Below are 20184 nucleotides of genomic sequence, written 5' to 3' on the forward strand. Positions count from 1 at the left end.
TCTTTCTCACACATTGGAAATAGGAAACCATTAACATTCATTTCAGTTATTTGAAAAAACTACAACATCACATATCTATTTATAATTATTTGAATGATGAACATATACTGCCGGGGTCCAGCCCCAGCTGATCCAGGGTATTCGAAGGAGAGACGGCGTAGGCGAGGGTCAGGGAACAACTGCTTAATTAAACGTTAATTAAGGATATAAAGAGTAATAGAATGGGATAGCTCAGTAGGAAAATTCAGTGGAGAAAAGAGGCTGAGTAGCTTGGTTTACGCGGGGGACCAATAAAACTTCAAGACAAGAAGCTTGCACCACTTACGTAGGCCGCAGGCATCCTTCCATTCTCCCGAAGGAGAGGAGACACTGAGGCCTCCCCGGTCGGATCTTAGAAGCCCAGGCATAATTAGTAAGCATGGTGGGTTCCGCGCTCCAGATGGAGACTCAACCAGAGTGAGAGAGAGAGAGACATGGGGAGACCAGTCTTTCGAGGAACTGATCCCCATTCTTTATTTTCCATGGTCTACTTTTATACACTGAGATGTTATGCAAAAGTCACGCGGGGTCAGCAGTCCTGACTTTTATCAAAGTCAGGTGCTTCATACAAATGTATACAGAGGTCTTAGGGGTGTTACATCATCTTCTGGCCAGGGGGCCTGCTGACAATTTACGACCCTCTCCTTGTGACAGCGGTCAGTCAACCAGGACACTTGTTTCTCCAGGGGTGATTATTCTTAAAACAGATGCCACCCAAATAAAGTTACATTCCTATAGGGTGAGGGTGTAGTGGGTTTTAGTTAAGGAAAGAATTTACTTAGCCTAAGGTCTAACGTGATTGATATCAAAGGTTAATACTTATTTCTTTTATATATTCATTAATGTGTGTAAGGGCAGGGGATATGGAGACTTAGCAACAAACATTGGCTCAACAAATGAAAAACCCTTCACCAATACGATTTCTAATCAGCCCATTACACTTATACTAATAATTTTCTAAAGAACCTGTTTTTAGAAGGTTTAAAGCATCTCGTGCCTCTCACGGTTGGGAGGCTGTGAGCAATCACATGTGGCCGGACAAGCCTGTCAGGCAGGCTAGAGAATCTTCAGAGGAGTTTGTAAGTTGAAACATTCCTATCACACCCAGGAATTATTATTAACTGGCGCTCTAGGTTAACTCCTTCTCCGAAAGAGGTGGTGGGGGACAGCCCCCCGTAAAGTCAGAGGTGTAGGTAAGAGCACAAAGTAGTAAAGTAGGCAGGCTCTGGTTATGGGGGTAGATGCCCGAGGATTTCCAGGGGGACTCCTGAGGCTCGATCCCGCCTTTGCGTATGTCAAGCCTCCTTCCTCATGACCTTTGCCATGGGCGGAGTGCCTCACGCCGGCCCCCAACAATATACACACATTAGGTGGCTTCAGTTCAGTTCAGTCGCTCAGTCATATCTGACTCTTTGCGACCCCATGAATTGCAGCACGCCAGGCCTCCCTGTCCATCACCATCTCCCGGAATTCACTCAAACTCACATCCATCGAGTTGGTGATGCCATCCAGCCATCTCATCTTCTGTCGCCCCCTTCTCCTCCTGGCACTAACCCCTCCCAGCATCAGAGTCTTTTCCAATGAGTAAACTCTTCCCATGAGGTGGCCAAAGTACTGGAGTTTCAGCTTTAGCATCAGTCCTTTCAATGAACACACAGGACAGATCTCCTTTAGATGACTGGTTGGATCTCCTTGAAGTCCAAGGGACTCTCAAGAGTCTTCTCCAACACCACAGTTCAAAAGCATCAATTCTTCAGCGCTCAGCCCTCTTCACAGACCAGCTCTCACATACATACATGACAACTGGAAAAACCATAGCCTTGACTAGATGGACCTTTCTTGGCAAAGTAATGTCTCTGCTTTTGAATATGCTATCTAGGATAGTCATAACTTTCCTTCCAAGGAGTAAGTGTCTTTTAATTGCATGGCTGCAATCACCATCTGCAGTATTTTGGAGCCCAAAAAAATAAAGTCTGACACTGTTTCCTCTGTTTCCCCATCTATTTCCCATGAAGTGATGGGACCAGATGTCATGATCTTCGTTTTCTGAATGTTGAGCTTTAAGCCAACTTTTTCACTCTCCTCAGAGGCTTTTTAGTTCCTCTTCACTTTCTGCCATAAGGGTGGTGTCATCTGCATATCTGAGGTTATTGATATTTCTCCTGGCAATCTTGATTCCAGCTTGTGCCTCTTCCAGCCCAGCGTTTCTCATGATGTATTCTGCATAGAAGTTAAATAAGCAGGGTGACAATATACAGCCCTGACGTACTCTTTTCCTATTTGGAACCAGTCTGTTGTTCCATGTCCAGTTCTGACTGTTGCTTCCTGATCTGCATATAGGTTTGTCAAGAGGCAGGTCAGGTGGTCTGGTACTCCCCTCTCTTTCAGAATTTTTCACAGTTTATTGTGATCCACACAGTCAAAGACTTTGGAACAGTCAATAAAGCAGAAATAGATGTTTTTCTGGAACTCTCTTCGTTTTTCCATGATCCAGCAGATGTTGACAATTTGATCTCTGGTTCCTCTGCCTTTTCTAAAACCAGCTTGAACATCTGGAAGTTTACGTTTCATGTACTGCTGAAGCATGGCTTGGAAAATTTTGAGCATTACTTTACTAGCTTATGAGATGAATGCAATTGTATGGTAGTTTGAGCATTCTTTGGCATTGCCTTTCTTTGGGATTGGAATGAAAATTGACCTTTTCCAGTCCTGTGGCCACTGCTGAGTTTTTCAAATAGGCTGGAATATTGAGTGCCGTATTTTCATAGCATCATCTTTCAGGATTTGAAATAGCTCCACTGGAATTCCATCACCTCCACTAGCTTTGTTCATAGTGATGCTTTCTAAGGCCCACTTAACTTCACATTCCAGCATGTATGGCTCTAGGTGAGTGATCACACCATCATGATTATCTTGGTTATGAATATCTTTTCTGTACACTTCTTCTTTGAATTCTTGTCATCTCTTCTTAATATCTTCTGATTCTGTTAGGTCCATACCATTTCTGTCCTTTATCGAGCCCATCTTTGCATGAAATGTTCCCCTGGTATCTCTAATTTTCTTGAAGAGATCTCTAGTATTTCTCATTCTGTTGTTTTCCTCTATTTCTTTGCATTGATTGGTAAGGAAGGCTTTCTTACCTCTCCTTGCTATTCTTTGGAACTCTGGATTCAGATGCTTGTATCTTTCCTTTTCTAATTTGCTTTTCACTTCTTTTATTTTCACAGCTATTTGTAAGGCCTCCTCAAACAGCCATTTTGCTTTTTTGCATTTCTTTTCCATGGGCATGGTCTTGATCCCTTGTCTCCTGTACAATGTCACGAACCTCCGGCCATAGTTCATCCAGCACTCTATCAGATCTAGTCCCTTAAGTCTATTTCTCACGTCCAATGTATAATCATAAGGAATTTGATTTAGGTCATACCTGAATGGTCTAGTGTTTTTCCCTACTTTCTTCAATTTAAGTCTGAATTTGGTAATAAGGAATTCATAATCTGAGCCACAGTCCACTCTCAGTCCTGTTTTTGCTGACTGTATAGAGCTTCTCCATCTTTGGCTGCAAAGAATATAATCAGTCTGATTTTGGTGTTGACCATTTGGTGATGTCCATGAGTAGAGTCTTCTCTTGTGTTTTTGGAAGAGGGTGTTTGCCATGACCAGTGTGTTCTCTTAGCAAAACTCTATTAGTCTTTTCCCTGCTTCATTCCGTATTCCATGGCCAAATTTGCCTGTTTCCCCAAGTGTTTCTTGACTTCCTACTTTTACATTCCAGTCCTCTATAATGAAAAGGACATCTTTTTTGGGTGTTAGTTCTAAAAGGTTTTGTAAATCTTCACAGAACCGTTCAACTTCAGCTTCTTCATCGTTACTGGTTGGGGCAAAGACTTGGATTACTGTGATATTGAATGGTTTGCCTTGGAAATGAACAGAGATCATTCTGCCATTTTTTGAGATTGCATCTAAGTCCTGCATTTAGGACTCTTTCATTGACCATCATGGCTACTCTGTTTCTTCTCAGGGATTCCTGCCCACAGTAATAGATATAATGGTCATCTGAGTTAAATTCACCCATTCCAGTCCATTTTAGTTTGCTGATTCCTAGAATGTCAACATTCACTCTAGCCTTCTCCTGTTTGACTGCTTCCAATTTGCCTTAACTCTTGGACCTAACATTCCAGATTCCTATGCAATATTCCTCTTTACAACATAGGACCTTGCTTCTATCACCAGTTACATCCACAACTGGGTATTGCTTTTGCTTTGGCTCCATCCCTTCCTTCTTTCTGGAGTTAGTTCTCCACTGATCTCCAGTAGCATATTGGGCATCTACCGACCTGGGGAGTTCCTCTTTCAGTATTCTATCATTTTGCCTTTCCATACTATTCATGGGGTTCTCAAGGAAAGAATACTGAAGTGCTTTGCCATTCCCTTCTTCAGTGGACCGCATTCTGTCAAACCTCTCCACCATGACCCACCCATCTTGGGTGGCCCCACACGGCATGGATTAGTTTCATTGAGTTAGACAAGGCTGTGGTTCATGTAATTAGATTGACTAGTTTTCTGTGATTATGGTTTGTGTGTTTTCCCTCTGTTGCCTCTCACAACACCTACGGTCTACTTGGGTTTCTCTTACCTTGGACGTGGGGTATCTCTTCAGGGCTGCTCCAGCAAAGTGCAGCCGCTGTTCCTTACCTTGGACAAGGGGTATCTCCTCACAGCCACCCCTCCTGACCTTGAATGTGGAGTAGCTCCTCTCGACCCCCCTGCGCCCGCACAGTCACCGCTCCTTGGACATTAGGTGGCTTAGGTTCAGTATATAATTTAAAGTTCAAATCTAGTCTAGGGTTTAAACAGCTGCCATAATCTGTGGGCCCATACAGTAAGTAGTCTTGCACATTATTCTTGTATATGAAATTCATAATGGAAATAAGATAATAAAAATATGAATTATGTCCTCCAAGTAATTTATTCACTATATGGGATAAAAATATAGAAGCAAAATATATTAATGTATTGATAGGAAAATTCACAGACATAAAGTAATCTAAAATTACTTAAAAGGACAAAAAGAGAAGAATAGATAGGATCTTGGGAATATTATCATGTAACTGCATGCTGTCTGCTTGTTTAGGAAGAGTAAGCTTTTCCATGACAACTACAAATATATAGGTAAAATGTGCTTTCTGTTAAAATATGAGTTTCAAAGACCTACATGCTCTGTAGTAGTTTCAACAAGATAGAAACAAAATTTGCAACATTGCTAAAGTGAATAAATGTGTGTGTGCATGCTCAGTCATTACCAACTCTTTGGACCCCATGGATCTTAGCCCTCCAAGGGTCCTTCCACGGACAGTAAGAATACTGGAGTGGGTTTCATTTCTACTCCAAGGGATCTTCCCAAGCCAGGATAGAACCCACATCTATTGCATCTCCTGCATTGGCAGGTGGATTCTTTACCACTGCACCAGCTGGGAATACTAAACTGAATACATAGTAGCTTACAACTTAAAAATTAGAAGCGTGGACAAGTGTATATTGGATTCAATTCTGACCAAAAACATGGAATAAACTAATGATAGTAAAGTGAAATAAATGCAGTAAGTAGGAAATATATATTACACAAATTATAGTAGTAAATTTCTTTTATTTTTTCTAAAGACCAATGTTCAATTGATAATATAGTCTTTTTGATTGAGCAAAATAACTTTCTAGAGATTTTTCTAAAGATAAAATAAGTCTGGTTTCAACCCAAGAGGCTTTATTTTTTGTGTCAGAAGAATAAAGTATATTAAAACACTCAGAGCTGATAAAAATTAAAAATGTCCACAAATATATATATATAAAATATGGTATGGAAGGCATCCTTTAAGTTATGCATCCATGTTACTAGAGAGGCATTACTTTTTAAGATCAACTCTTCGAAGACTATATGTAGACCCTATGCTTGATAATAAAATAAAAACAAAGCAAACTCATAAATTCACCTAAAATAAACAGAAGAAACTTCTGAGGCTCTAATTTGTTGTTGTTTAATCACAAAGTCCTATCTGACTCTACGTGACCCCATGGATGGTAGCCCACCACGTTCCTCTGTCCATGGGATTTCCCAGGCAAGAATACTGGAGTGGGTTGCCTTTTTCTCTCTCCAGGAGATTTTCCTGACCCAGGAATCAAACTTGCATCTCCTGTATTGGCAGGCAAATTATTTACCATTGAGGCACTAGGGAAGCCCAAGGCTCTGATGACATGTTACATAAAGGAAATACCTACTTTAGAAATACATATATTTAGAGATAAATAAGAATTTGTGACCTCTGAAGGGATGATAATGATAATAAGAATTATTCTATAATCTTCATGTTGGAAGAAGATTTTGGGATTATTATGTGTGCAAAGCCAAATTATTCCACTCAAGAATAAAGTTAATTAATATTGGTGATACTGATCTAATTTTGAGTTAATTTGAGGGTTTTTTAAAAGTATTATACAGAAAATACAATGATTTTTACATTTTCATACACTGATTGATTTGGTTTTGGGTGGACTCCAACAGACAAATAAGAAACAAGATCAGAAAGCACAATTCTCTTTTTATTATTATAATACAGCAGAACATTCAGTACTTAATAAAGTATGTGGTCACTAGAAAACATGAAATGTTAAGTCAGACCGTCCATTAGTCCAGCTGCCTAGCTTCTGGTGACAATGTCTCAGACATATAATGACTCAAAACAAGAGAAGTCTGTCTCTTGCTCATGTAACAATATTGAGAAGGTGAACAGATCTAGGAGGCAGGTCTCAACAGTTTAATTCAGAGACCCTGGCTAGTAGGTCCTCAGCCATCTTCAACATGTGATATTCAATGCATCCATTCTTCTCCATCCCACAGAACTGGTTTGATGAATCAGATGAGAAATTCATATTAGTGATTGGGAGTATAAGGCAGATCCCTGGATACCATGAAAAGATAATGGGACCTATAACCTGTGCCTTCAGAAATAAATTATAATATACAATGAAACAGAAAACCATAGAAAAAAATCTAATAAACCCACAGCAAATAGATGACTTCACAGTGTTGAAATGAAAGTAGCAGATTGTTCTGAAGATATTAAAATAAGTGTATTGATAACACTCAGAGTGACTATGAAAAATAGCACCATAAAACAAGATTAGAAGAGAAGAAAAAGAAAACATTGAATTGTAGATATGAAAAAAATACTATTAAAATGAAAACAAAAGGATAGGATAATTAGTAGTTTGGGAACAGGGAAATAATTAATGAGCCAAGAGTTAGAATTAGTCATCTAAGACATTATGAGATAAAAACATGAAATGTAAATTGAGTAGCTATAAATTAAATTTAATGGAATTTCCAGTAGAAGAGAATGGGATAATTTGGAGAGCAGCAGAAGTCAAATAAAGTTTCAAAATTCTCTGTAATTGGCATAAAACCTACATTAAAATGAAAATATATTCCACTTCTGAGTGTGACAAGCATAGAAACAAATATAAGAGCAAAAAAAAAAAATTACCTAGACAAATTATAAGATAATATTTCAAGATAATGGAAAATACTTCAAAGCTACCAGAATTAAAGATTTATAATCTTATATGCAGAGTACATCATGAGAAACGCTGGACTGGAAGAAGCACAAGCTGGAATAAAGATTGCCGGGAGAAATATCAATAACCTCAGATATGCAGATGGCACCACCCTTATGGCAGAAAGTGAAGAGGAACTAAAAAGCCTCTGAGGAGAGTGAAAAAGTTGGCTTAAAGCTCAACATTCAGAAAACGAAGATCATGGCATCTGGTCCCATTACTTCATGGGAAATAGATGGGGAAACAGTGGAAACACTGTCAGACTTTATTTTTGGGGGCTCCAAAATCACTGCAGATGGTGACTGCAGCCATGAAAATAAAAGATGCTTACTCCTTGGAAGGAAAGTTATGACCAACCTAGATAGCATATTCAAAAGCAAAGACATTACTTTGCCAACAAAGGTTCGTCTAGTCAAGGCTATGGTTTTTCCAGTAGTCATGCATGGATGTCAGATTTGGACTGTGAAGAAAGCTGAGCACTGAAGAATTGATGCTTTTGAACTATAGTGTTGGAGAAGACTCTTGTGAGTCCCTTGGACTGCAAGGAGATCCAACCAGTCCATTCTGAAGTAGATCAGCCCAGGGTGTTCTTTGGAAGGAATGATGCTAAAGCTGAAATTCCAGGACTTTGGCCACCTCATGCGAAGAGTTGACTCATTGGAAAAGACTCTGATGCTAGGAGGGATTGGGGGCAGGAGGAGAAGGGGATGACAGAGGATTAGATGGGTGGATAGCATCACCGACTCGATGGACGTGAGTTTGAGTGAACTCCGGGAGTTGGTGATGGACAGGGAGGCCTGGCGTGCTGCAATTCATGGGGTCGCAAAGAGTCGGACACGACTGAGCGACTGAACTGAACTGAACTGAATCTAATGTAGGACATTCTATCAGGTATAATACATAAATCGCTACAGTGAAAGAAAATAAACTGAATATCTATATCTAGCTAAACAAAATCTGAAGTATAAAAAAATTAAATCATTTTGCCAATACTTTATTGCTCCACATGCTTGCAAAACCTTTATTGAATGATATACTTAGACATGAAAAACCGTGTCCACATTACAAAATGAGGAGCAAAATCTAAAAGAACAAAAATATAAATAAAATGTCAATAAATTGGACCAACTACAGAAAGCATATGAAATAAATATAGCACTGTTTTTTTGCTATATAAAAGATTTTTAAAAATGCAATATTACAGAGGAAAAATGTATCAGCTGGGTAGGTAGTATTTAGAGAAATTTTATAACAAGCTAATTTCTTTAACATGGATGGAGAAATGGTTAGAGAAATATTTCTCTAGCATAGTTAGAGAAATATTTAAAAATTATGTATGCATGTAAAAATTAAGTAACTTTTAAGGAAAATTACTAAGATAAAATGCACAGCTTTCCAGTATAGTAAAAGGGGAAATAATAGAAAAAGATTGTTTCAATCCAACAGTACACAGGATCAAGGTATACTAACAAGTCTTTGACTATGTTTTGCTGACTTACTAACTGGACAAAAATTATATAATTATGAAGTATTTGAAGATGTTATTGTCTCAATTATGAAAGAGTTATTAGAGAAATTTCTAATACATAGCAATTAGAAAGTAAGGACATATTTACAAGCTAAGTGTATTAAAATCAACAATTTATCAGAGCAAAATACTGTCCTTGCCTTAAGTTTTAAATATAATTTAAAAAGCAATCTATCTAGGATTAATTAAAAGATATGGGAAAATTCTGTGACTTTTAGTTAACCACAAAATAAGTAACCATTTATAAAAATTTAAAAGAAATAATTATATGATAAGAAATGTACAATGCAAGTAGCGTATGAAAATGTTTTATAAATAACATTTATTCTGTTCTTAAAATACTCAGTTGCTAGGCCATTAGTTCATTAATTCTTATAGCAACCCTCTGATGTTGTGTTATTATAGCTGTTATTCTTACCATGTAAAGGAAAAGAAAGCCATAGATATATAAAGCATCCTCAGTGATCAATGCAAAGAAATAGAGGAAATCCATAGACTGGGAAAGACTATAGATCACTTCAAGAAAATTTGAGATACCAAGGGAACATTTCATGCAAAGATGGGCACAATAAAGGACAGAAATGGTGTGGACCTAACAAGCAGAAGACATTAAAAAGAGGTGGCAAAAATACACCAAAGAACTATGCAAAAAAAATCTTTATGACCCAGATAACCACAATGGTGTAATACTCACCTAGAGTCAGACATCCTGGAATGCGAAGTCAAGTGGGCCTTAAGAAGCATCACTACAAAAAGCTAGTGGAGGTGATTGAATTCCAATTGAGCTATTTCAAATTCTAAAAGATGATGCTGTGAAAGTGCTGCACTCAATATGCCAGCAAATTTGGAAAACTCAGCAGTGGCCACAGGACTGGAAAAGGTAAGTTTTTGTTCCAATCCCAAAGAAAGATAATGTCAAAGAATGCTCAAACTACCACACAATTACACTCATCTCACATGCTAGCAAAGTAATACTCAAAATTCTCCAAGTCAGGCTTAAACAATATATGAACCATGAACTTTCAGATGTTCAAGCTGGATTTAGAAAAGGCAGAAGAATAAGAGATGAATTTTCAACATCTGTTGGATCATCAAAAAAGCAAGGGAGTTCCAGAAAAACACCTACTTCTGCTTTATTGACTATGCCAAAGCCTTTGAGTATGTGGATCACAACAAACTGTGGAAAATTCTTAAATAAATGAGAATACCAGACCACCTGACCTGCCTCCTGAGAAATCTGTGTGCAGGTCAAGAAGCAACAGTTAGAACTGGACATGGAGCAACAGACTGGCTCCAAATAGCGAAAGGAGTACATCAATGTTGTATATTGTCACCCTGCTTATTTAGCTTATATATAAAGTACATCATGAGAAACGCTGGGCTGGATAAAACACAAGCTGGAATCAATATTGCTGGGAGAAATATCCATAACCTCAGATATGCAGATGACACTACCCTTATGGCAGAAAGCAAAGAAGAATTAAGGAGCCTCTTGACGAAGGTGAAAGAAGAGACTGAAAAAGCTGGCTTAAAACTCAATATTCAGAAAACTAAGATCATGACATCTGGCCACATCACTTCATGGCAAATAGATGGCAAAGCAATAGAAACAGTGACAGGCTTTATTTAGGGGGGCTAAAAATCATTTCAGATGATGACTGCAGCCACAGAATTAAAAGACGCTTGCTTCTTGGAAGAAAATTTATGACCAACCTAGACAGCTTATTAAAAAGCATAGACATTACTTACCAACAAAGTAATAACTTTGACGTCTATTCAAAGCTATGGTTTTTCCAGTAGTCATGTATGGATGTGAGATTTGGACTTTAAAGAAAGCTGAACACTGAAGAATTGATGCTTTTGAACTGTGGTGTTGGAGAAGACTCTTGAGAGTCCCTTGGACTGCAAGTAGATGCAACCCGTCCAACCTAAAGGAAATCAATCCTGAATATTCATTGGAAGGACTGATGCTGAAGCTGAAACTTCAATACTTTGGGCACCTGATGCAAAGAACTGACTCATTTGAAAATACCCTGATGCTGGGAAAGATTGAAGGAGGGAAGAGAAGGGGATGACAGTGGATGAGATGGTTGGATGGCATCACCGACTCAATGGACATGAGTTTGAGTAAACTCTGGGAGTTGGTGATGCACAGGGAGGCCTGGTATGCTGCAGTCCATGGGGCAAAGAGTCGGACACAAATGAGGAACTAAACTGAACTGAAACTCATCATGATACACAAATATTTGATGATAAAAAGCAAGATTCAAATCTAGACATGTTAGTCACTCAGTTGTGTCTGATATTTGTGACCCCATGGATTGTAGCCTGCCAAGACGCTCTGTCCATGGCCTTCTCCAGGGAAGAATACTGGAGTGGGTTGCCATGCCTTCCTCCAGGGCAAATCTAGACAAATAGTTTCCAAACTCTATGATTTTAACCATGATGTTCCACTGCCTTTTATATTGTCACTGTTTAGTGGTTAAGTTGTACCAAACTCTGTGTGACCCTGTCGACTATAACCCACCAGGTTCCTCTGTTCATGGGATTTCCTAGGCAAAAATACTGGTGGGTTGCTGGTTCCTTCTCCAGGGGATCTTCCCCACCCAGGAATCAAACCCATGTCTCGTGCATTGGCAGGAATCAACCCCATGTCTCGGGCTCCATTCTTTACAATGGGGCAATCTAGGAAGCCCTTATGTATTGTTACCTTTCATTAGTTGCTAGGCTCTGGTAGATTCATTTTTAAAATATAATTTATTTTTATTTTTTAATTGGCAAATAACTGTTTTAACAATATTGTGTTGCTTCCTGCCATATATGGTAGATTCACTGTTAGCCATAATACATTATACTTTCATTGCATAATGCCATTCTTCTTAAGTAGAAATACAGTGAACTGACTGTGGGGGTTGTGATAGATTAAAATATCATTTTGTTTTTCTTCTCCTCTTACAAGAGGTGAAATGCGTTCACTTTCCTTTTGAATCTTATATGTCCCAATGGCTTGCTTTCACCAATAGAATGTGCCCTCTTAGACCCTCATTCTGCATGTTAGCAGAGCTAAGCCTCCTTGAAGATGAGAAATTATGTGAAGAGAGACATTACATAGACAAAGAATGTCCAGCCATACAGCAAAAGCCCCAGACATATAATGAGTCCATTTAGGACCATCAAGCCCAAGATTATGGTAACTGCATGAGTTACCACAGCAAGATCCATAGGATAACTGTCCAGCTGAGCCAAGTTCACAAAACTGTCAAAAAAGAAATGTGAACAAATAAATGAGGTTGGTTAGAATTACTAACCTTGGAGTAAACTTGTCATGCAGAAAATTTTCCCTGAAGCAGAGGTTAATAAGCCTTCTGTGATTTTTTTTTTTCCAGTTGGACTTATCTTGAGTATTGAATCTGTTTCTCCACTCCATAATGGCAAAATACATTGAACAAAATATGTCAACAATCTGATAACTATGGTGATTGATGACATATCCAGATACCATATAGATAAAAAGATAGATAAAAAGATAACAGCTGCTCAAAACAACTATATTGGACTTAGAAATTTCTGAAAGTGTGATCCAAGACTACTGCTACCAGAAATAACTGTGCAATGATACCTTATCTATGTTCTATTGAGCTACAAATTGCATCTAACTGTCATAAATTTTCATTGTGCTACATTGACCAGTAAATTGCAATTACAATGTGAGGCATGTGACTTGACATATACTCCTTAATGGGTTATGTGACATTCAGAGTATAAATGATAGGAAAGAAATGGCAGGGGTATGTTTAATGAATTAAAGTGGACACAGCTGACTTCAATGTTGCTTTTTTACAGTAAAGTACACCTGTACAGGAAAGAGACCTGTGAGCTGGGCTTGAGATGGAGCCAAAACTCCCCAGACTGCCAGGCATAGATGTAGTACCTGCCAGAGATGTACCTATTAGTGTATCTACCAGAAATGCTGGTATGTTAGGAATTTACATCCAACAAGCCAAAGAAAAATTGCTCACAATAATTGTACAAAGAATTACTCACCAGTGTGCCTATTGTGTGTCATATAATGGAAATAAAATGAGTTGAGGCCTTATTTCTTGTGAATCTTTTCAGATGCTAAACTTAGTATCAACTGACATTGAATCAATGGTTATGTAGGAGGCAGATTTGGGGCATAAGTAGAACTGATGCAAAGAGACCTATTCAACACACACAGCAAAAAATTTATGATGTTAAAGACAATATGGAAGAAAAGAACTGATAAGATTATGATCTCTGGTGGTGGACAATCTATTTATGGTCTGAGATGGTAAGACTAGCAATTTATCCTTTTAATTGAATTTAAATGATGTAAGTATGATTGTGCTTAAGGAGAGAAGAAAACTGAAAATGGGGAGAAAAAATTGAATGGTGACTTCTTTTGACTATATTGACAAAAGTGAAAACATTAGCTACAGAATACTTAAGTACATGATTTAAGTGAGTACATAACAGAAAGAAACTATTCATATTGATGTTCTTTGGAAGACTGGAAGGAAATTAAAGTTAATCCAATGGTTTGATACATAGGTATTCCCGATTAAGGTCATCCTAGGTGGCTCAGTGGTAAAGAATGCATTTGCCAATTCGGGAGATGAGGGCTTGATCCCTGGGTCAGGAAGATCCCCTGGAGAAGGAAATGGCACTCATTCCATTACTCTTACATGGGAAATCCCACAGACAGAGTATCTTGGCAGGTAAGAGTCCATGGGATCACAAGAGGCAGAAAATACTTATGAATAAACCAATTAAGAATAAAGGGATATAATTGGAATAAGTAGTTACCTAAGGTTCACTTTCTGCCATAAAGGTGGAGTCATCTACATATCTGAGGTTATTGATATTTCTCCCAATCTTGATTCCAGTTTGTGTTTCATCCAGCCTGGCATTTCTCATTATGTACTCTGCATATAAGTTAAATAAGCAGGGTGACAATATACAGCACTGATGTACTCCTTTCCTGATTTGGAACCAGTCTGTTGTTCTATGTCCAGTTCTAGCTGCTGCTTCTTGACCTGCATACAGACTTCTCAGGAGGCAGGTCAGGTGGTCTGGTATGCCTATTTCTTTAAGAATTTTCCACAGTTTGTTGTGATCCACACAGTCAAAGTCCTTGGCATAGTCAATAAAGCAGAAGTAAATGTTTTTATGGAACTCTTGTGCCTTTTTGAAAATCCAAAGGATGTTGTCAATTTGATCTCTGGTTCCTCTGCTTTTTCGAAATCTAGTTCAAAAAGTTCATGGTTCATGTACTGTTGAAGCCTGGCTTGGTGAATTTTGAGCATTACTTTGCTACTGAATGAGATGAGTGCAATTGTGAGATACTTAAAACATTTTTTAGCATTGCCTTTCTTTGAGACTGGAATGAAAACTAAACTTTCCTAGTCCAGTGGCCACTGCTGAGTTTTCCAAATTTGCTGACATTTTGAGTGCAGCACTTTCACAGCATTATCTTTAAGGATTTGAAATAACTCAACTGGAATTCCATCACCTCCACTAGCTTTGTTCATAGTGATGCTTCCTAAGGCCCACTTGACTTCTCATTCCATAATATCTAGCTCTAGGTGAGTGATCATACCATCCTGGTTATCTGGGTCATGAAGATCTTTTTAATACAGTTCTTCAGTGTATTTTTGCCACCTCTTCTTAATATCTTCTGCTTCTGTTAGGTCCATATGATTTCTATCCTTTATCGTGCTCATCTTTGCGTGAAATATTCCCTTAGTATCTCTAATTTTCTTGAAGAGATCTCTAGTCTTTCCCATTCTATTGTTTTCCTCTATTTCTTTGCATTGATCACTGAGGAAGGCTTTCTTATCTCTCCTTGCTATTTTTTGGAACTTTGCATTGAAATGGGTATATCTTTCCCTTTTTACTTTACCTTTAGCTTCTCTTCTACTCTCATCTATTTGTAAGGCCTCTTCAGGCAACCATTTTGCCTTTTTGTATTTCTTTTTCTTGAGGATGGTCTTGATCATTGTCTCCTGTACAATGTCAGGAACCGCCATCCATAGTTCTTCGGGCACTCTGTCTGTCATCTCTAATCCTTTGAATCTATTTTTAACTTCCACTGTATAATCATAAAGGATTTGATTTAGGTCATATCTGAATGGTCTAGTGGTTTTCCCTACTTTCTTCAATTTAAGTCTGAATTTGGCAATAAGTAGTTCATGCAAGGAGATCCAACCAGACCATTTTGAAGATCAGCCCTGGGATTTCTTTGGAAGGAATGATGCTAAAGGTGAAACCCCAGTACTTTGGCCACCTCATGCAAAGAGTTGACTCATTGGAAAAGACTCTGATGCTGGGAGGGATTGGGGGCAGGAGGAGAAGGGGGCGACAGAGGATGAGATGGCTGGATGGCATCACTGACTCAATGGACATGAGTCTGAGTGAACTCCAGGAGATGGTGATGGACAGGGAGTCCTGGCATGCTGCGATTCATGGGGTCGCAAAGAGTCGGATATGACTGAGCGACTGAACTGAACTGAGTTCATGGTCTGAGCCACAGTCAGTGAGCATTCAGCATTCAGAAAACTAAGTCAACATTCAACAAAGTCAACACTCAGAAAACTAAGACCACGGCATCTGTCCCCATCACTTCATGGAAATAGATGGGGAAATAATGTAAACAGTGGGAGACCTTGTTTGGGCTCCAAAATCACTACAGATGATGACTGCAGCCATGAAATTAAAAGATGTTTGCTCCTTGGAAGAAAAGCTATGACCAACATAGACAGCATATTAAGAAGCAGAGACTTGACTTTGCCAACAAAAGTCCATCTAGTCAAAGCTATGGTTTTTCCAGTAGTCATGTATGGATGTGAGATTTGGACTATAAAGAAAGCTAAGCACCTAAGAATTGATGCTTTTGAACTGTGGTATTTTAGAAGACTCTTGAGAGTACCTTGGACAGCAAGGTGATGAAACCAGTCAATCCTGAAGGTTATAAGTCCTGAATATTCATTGGAAGGACTGATGCTGAGGCTCAAACCCCCATACTTTGGCCACTAGATTCGAAGAACTGACTCATTTTCAAAGACCCTGATGCTGGGAAAGATTGACGGTGGGAGGAAAAAGGATGACAGAGAATGAGATGGTTCAATGGCATCACCAACTCAATGGTCATGATAGGGTCATAAAAAATTGGACACTACTGAGAGACTGAACTGAACTGAAAGTTAGTTGTGGTTTTTGCATTCAATTCACTAATGTGAAAAATGTAGCAGATCTCTCCTCCCCAAGAGGATAAAAGCAAGAGTCAAGTGAGTGTTCAAAAAAAAAAAAAAAAGAAAGAAAGAAAGAAAGAAAGAAAGAGAATTGTCCTATTTATTCTTTCATGTTAAAATAGAACAAACCTATGGAATAATGAAAATATTAAGAAAGGCAAAGCCACTTCATTGGTTATATGCTAATCAAAATAGAGTTGTCCCTAATGACATGCTCCCTCCTGAAACAGTATTGAGAACAATAAAATTCAGAGAAACAGTTCCTGAACTTCCTGTTCAGGGACAAAAAGGGTATTATAATATAGTAGTAGATAAACTTCCTCAGTTGTCTGTCATGGATTTTGGGAAAGTGAGTGTAAAATCTTAGAGCAGTTTAAAAGGCCAAAGAAAGAGAAAGAAAAATGAGCCTAAGTGTAATGATTAAAAACAAGTAAGATTAAGTCAGGTAGAGTTCTGCTATTTACTAAAAAGAAAAGTGAAATAAAATAGATTTTTAAAAAGCATTCAGTTCATTTCAGTTCAGTCACTCAGTAGTATCCAACTTTTTGTGACCCCATGGACTGCAGCACGCCAGGCCTCCCTGGTCCCTCACCAATTCCCAGAATTTACTCAAACTCATCCATTGGGTCGGTGACTCCATCCAACCATCTCATCCTCTGCCATCCTCTTCTCCTACTGCCTTCTATCTTTCCCAGCATTGGGGTCTTTTCAAATGAGTCAGTTCTTCAAATCAGGTGGCCAAAGTATTGGAGTTTCAGCTTCAGCATCAGTTCTTCCAGTGAATATTCAGGACTGAATTCCTTTAAGATAGACTGGTTGGATGTCCTTGCAGTCCAAGGGACCCTAAAGAGTCTTCTCCAGTACCACAATTCAAAAGCATCAATTCTTCACCACTCAGTTTTCTTTGTAGTCCAACTCGCACATCCATATATGACTATTGGAAAAATCATAGCTTTGACTAGACTTTGTTGGCAAAGTAATGTCTCTTTTTAATATACTATCTAGGTTGGTCATAGCTTTTCTTCCAAGAAGCAAACATCTTTTAATTTCATTGCTGTAGTCACCAACTGCAGTGATTTTGGACCCCAGAAAAAATAGTCTGTCATTGTTTCCATCGTTTCCCCATCTATTTGCCATGAAATGATGGGACCAGATGCCATGATTTTAGCTTTCTGAATGTTGAGTTTTAAGCCAACTTTTTCATTCTTCTCTTTCACTTTCATCAAAAGGCTTTCTAGTTCTTCTTTGCTTTCTGCCATAAGGGTGATGTCATCTGTATATCTGAGGTTATTGATATTTCTCCCAATCTTGATTCCAGCTTGTGTTTCCTCCAGCCCAGTGTTTCTTGTGATGTACTCTGCATATAAGTGAAATAAGCAGGGTGACAGTATACAGCCTTGACATACCCCTTTCCATATTATTCACAAAACACCTATTTTACATCCTTTAAACATATTTTAAAGGATCTTGTCACATTCAATCTATCTTCTACCAGACAGATTTTAAGTGGGTTAAGATTAAAGGATAACTAAATAGAAAGCCTTAAACATAATGCAAAATTCATCTCATTTATGAATCATGATGCAGTTAGGGACTTTGTAACTGCATCTCCCAACATGAACTCTATGGCAATGTGAAATTCTTAGGCTAAGTATCATGTGTGTGAAGCACCTCTTCAAGTCCCTAATTGAACAGCATCCCTGCCTATGACAGTGAGGAGACACTGCAAAGTCTTCAGTGAAACTGGGTGGTTTTAGAGATGCTTTCTTAATATATTCAGTGAATAAAACTATTCATGAATTTCAGACCAAAGAACTAGAAGCAAAAAATCCTAAATCCATATTTGGAATGAATTTGACATAAGTGCAAACATTGCTGTTATCTCCTTTATGTCAAATTTCATTCAGAATGAATTGGACATGAAATTTGGTAGTGAGTACTAGGTGATGTAGAATTCCCAAAGGGCAATAGAAAACGTAAACTTTGACTTAAAAAGTGGTAGAAGGAGATCAGTGAAAAATAAATACTGGAGAGAGTGTGGAGAAAAGGAACTACACTGTTGCTGACAATGTAAATGGATGGAGTTACTATGAGAGAACAGTATGGAAATTCCTTAAAAAACTAAAAATAGAGCTACCATATAATCCAGCAATCGCTTTCTGGGCATATGTCCAAAGAACACCATAATTTGAAAAGATACATGTACCCCAGGTTTTACTGCAGCACTATGTACAACAGCTAGGATATGGAAGCAACTTAAATGTCCATCGACAGATTAAATGAAGGTGTGGTACTTATCTACAATGAAATCAGCCATAAAAAAGAACAACATAATGCCATTTAGAGACATGGATGGACCTAGAGATTGTAATACTGAGTGAAGTAAGTCAGACAGTGAAAGGCAAATATATGATATCACTTATATATGGAATCTAAAAATGATACAAATGAACTTATTTATTCAGTATAAAGCAGAAATATAGCCATAAATGTAGAAAACAAACTTATGGATATTAAAGGGGAAAAGAATGGAGAGAGAAATTGGAAATTGCGATTGACATATATACACTACTATATATAAAATACATAACTAAAAGGACCTACTGAATAGCACAGTACTATGTATCATATAGGTCACTACTCTGTAATTATCTATATGGGAAAAGAATGAAAAAGAACGATGGATATATGTGTGTATATATATATATGTGTGTGTGTGTGTGTGTGTGTGTGTATAAACTGATTCACTCTGCAGTACAGAAGAAACTAACACAACATTGTACGTCAATAAAAATTAATTTAAAATATTAATTTTGGTGGACGTGGGAGTAATAATATCAATGCACCCTACATTAATTTGAGTTTAATTAATGAGAAAATTTAGAGGATATGGAGATTGATGATAAACTGACAAGGAATGAATAATATAGTACACTTGATATCAGTATCTTTTATAAAGGAACTATTTAAAAGATGCAACAGGCTAACAGAGATCAGTATAATGTGACATTGTGCTAACACTTTTTCAAATTTACAGAAGAAACTGGAAAAAAAAGCTTTATAATTGCCTTTATGTACATTGTAACTCAATACAATTATACCACATTGTCAAACCTGTTAAAATTGTACCATGTACTATCATACTTTTTGTGAGGAGAAATTTGGTCATAATATTGGTGAAGATCATGCAGAATCACTGTTGTTGGCGTTATACTAGCAGCAAAATAAGAAAAGGGACTTAAAAAAAGTTTGACAAAAAAAGTTATAGAGAATGGTTGATAAATTTCAAAAACAGAAATTGGCTAACTCTATGAAATTTGGAAAACAATTTACCTGGTGCTTCAAGAGGTCGTTCTAAAATAGAGATAATTACTATTTTCGGAGAAGTTGACTACTAAAAAGACAGTCCACATTTAGTGGTTATATCTCATTCCAAATTATGTACCTTCCTAATTAAGAAATTTAATTGTGCCTTTAAAAAAGGCAAAATGAAAGGAGTGAGTGAGTAGATGCTGACTATTCAAATGGACATCTGAATAGAGTTTCACATTGTAGAATTAAAAACATGCTATAGTACAGGACTTGTCTAGGTCACTGAGACTATAAAATCCTAGTGAATATGCTATATTAGACATTTTACCAACTTGTCACCGTGCTCTTTTGACTTGGTGACAGAAGTCAGATCATGCATCCTCAACCCCTTATTACAGGTTACTATAGTTATTACAGACCTAAGAGCTA

Source organism: Bubalus bubalis, chromosome 13 (assembly GCF_019923935.1).
Source record: "Bubalus bubalis isolate 160015118507 breed Murrah chromosome 13, NDDB_SH_1, whole genome shotgun sequence".
Lineage (NCBI taxonomy): Eukaryota > Metazoa > Chordata > Mammalia > Artiodactyla > Bovidae > Bubalus > Bubalus bubalis.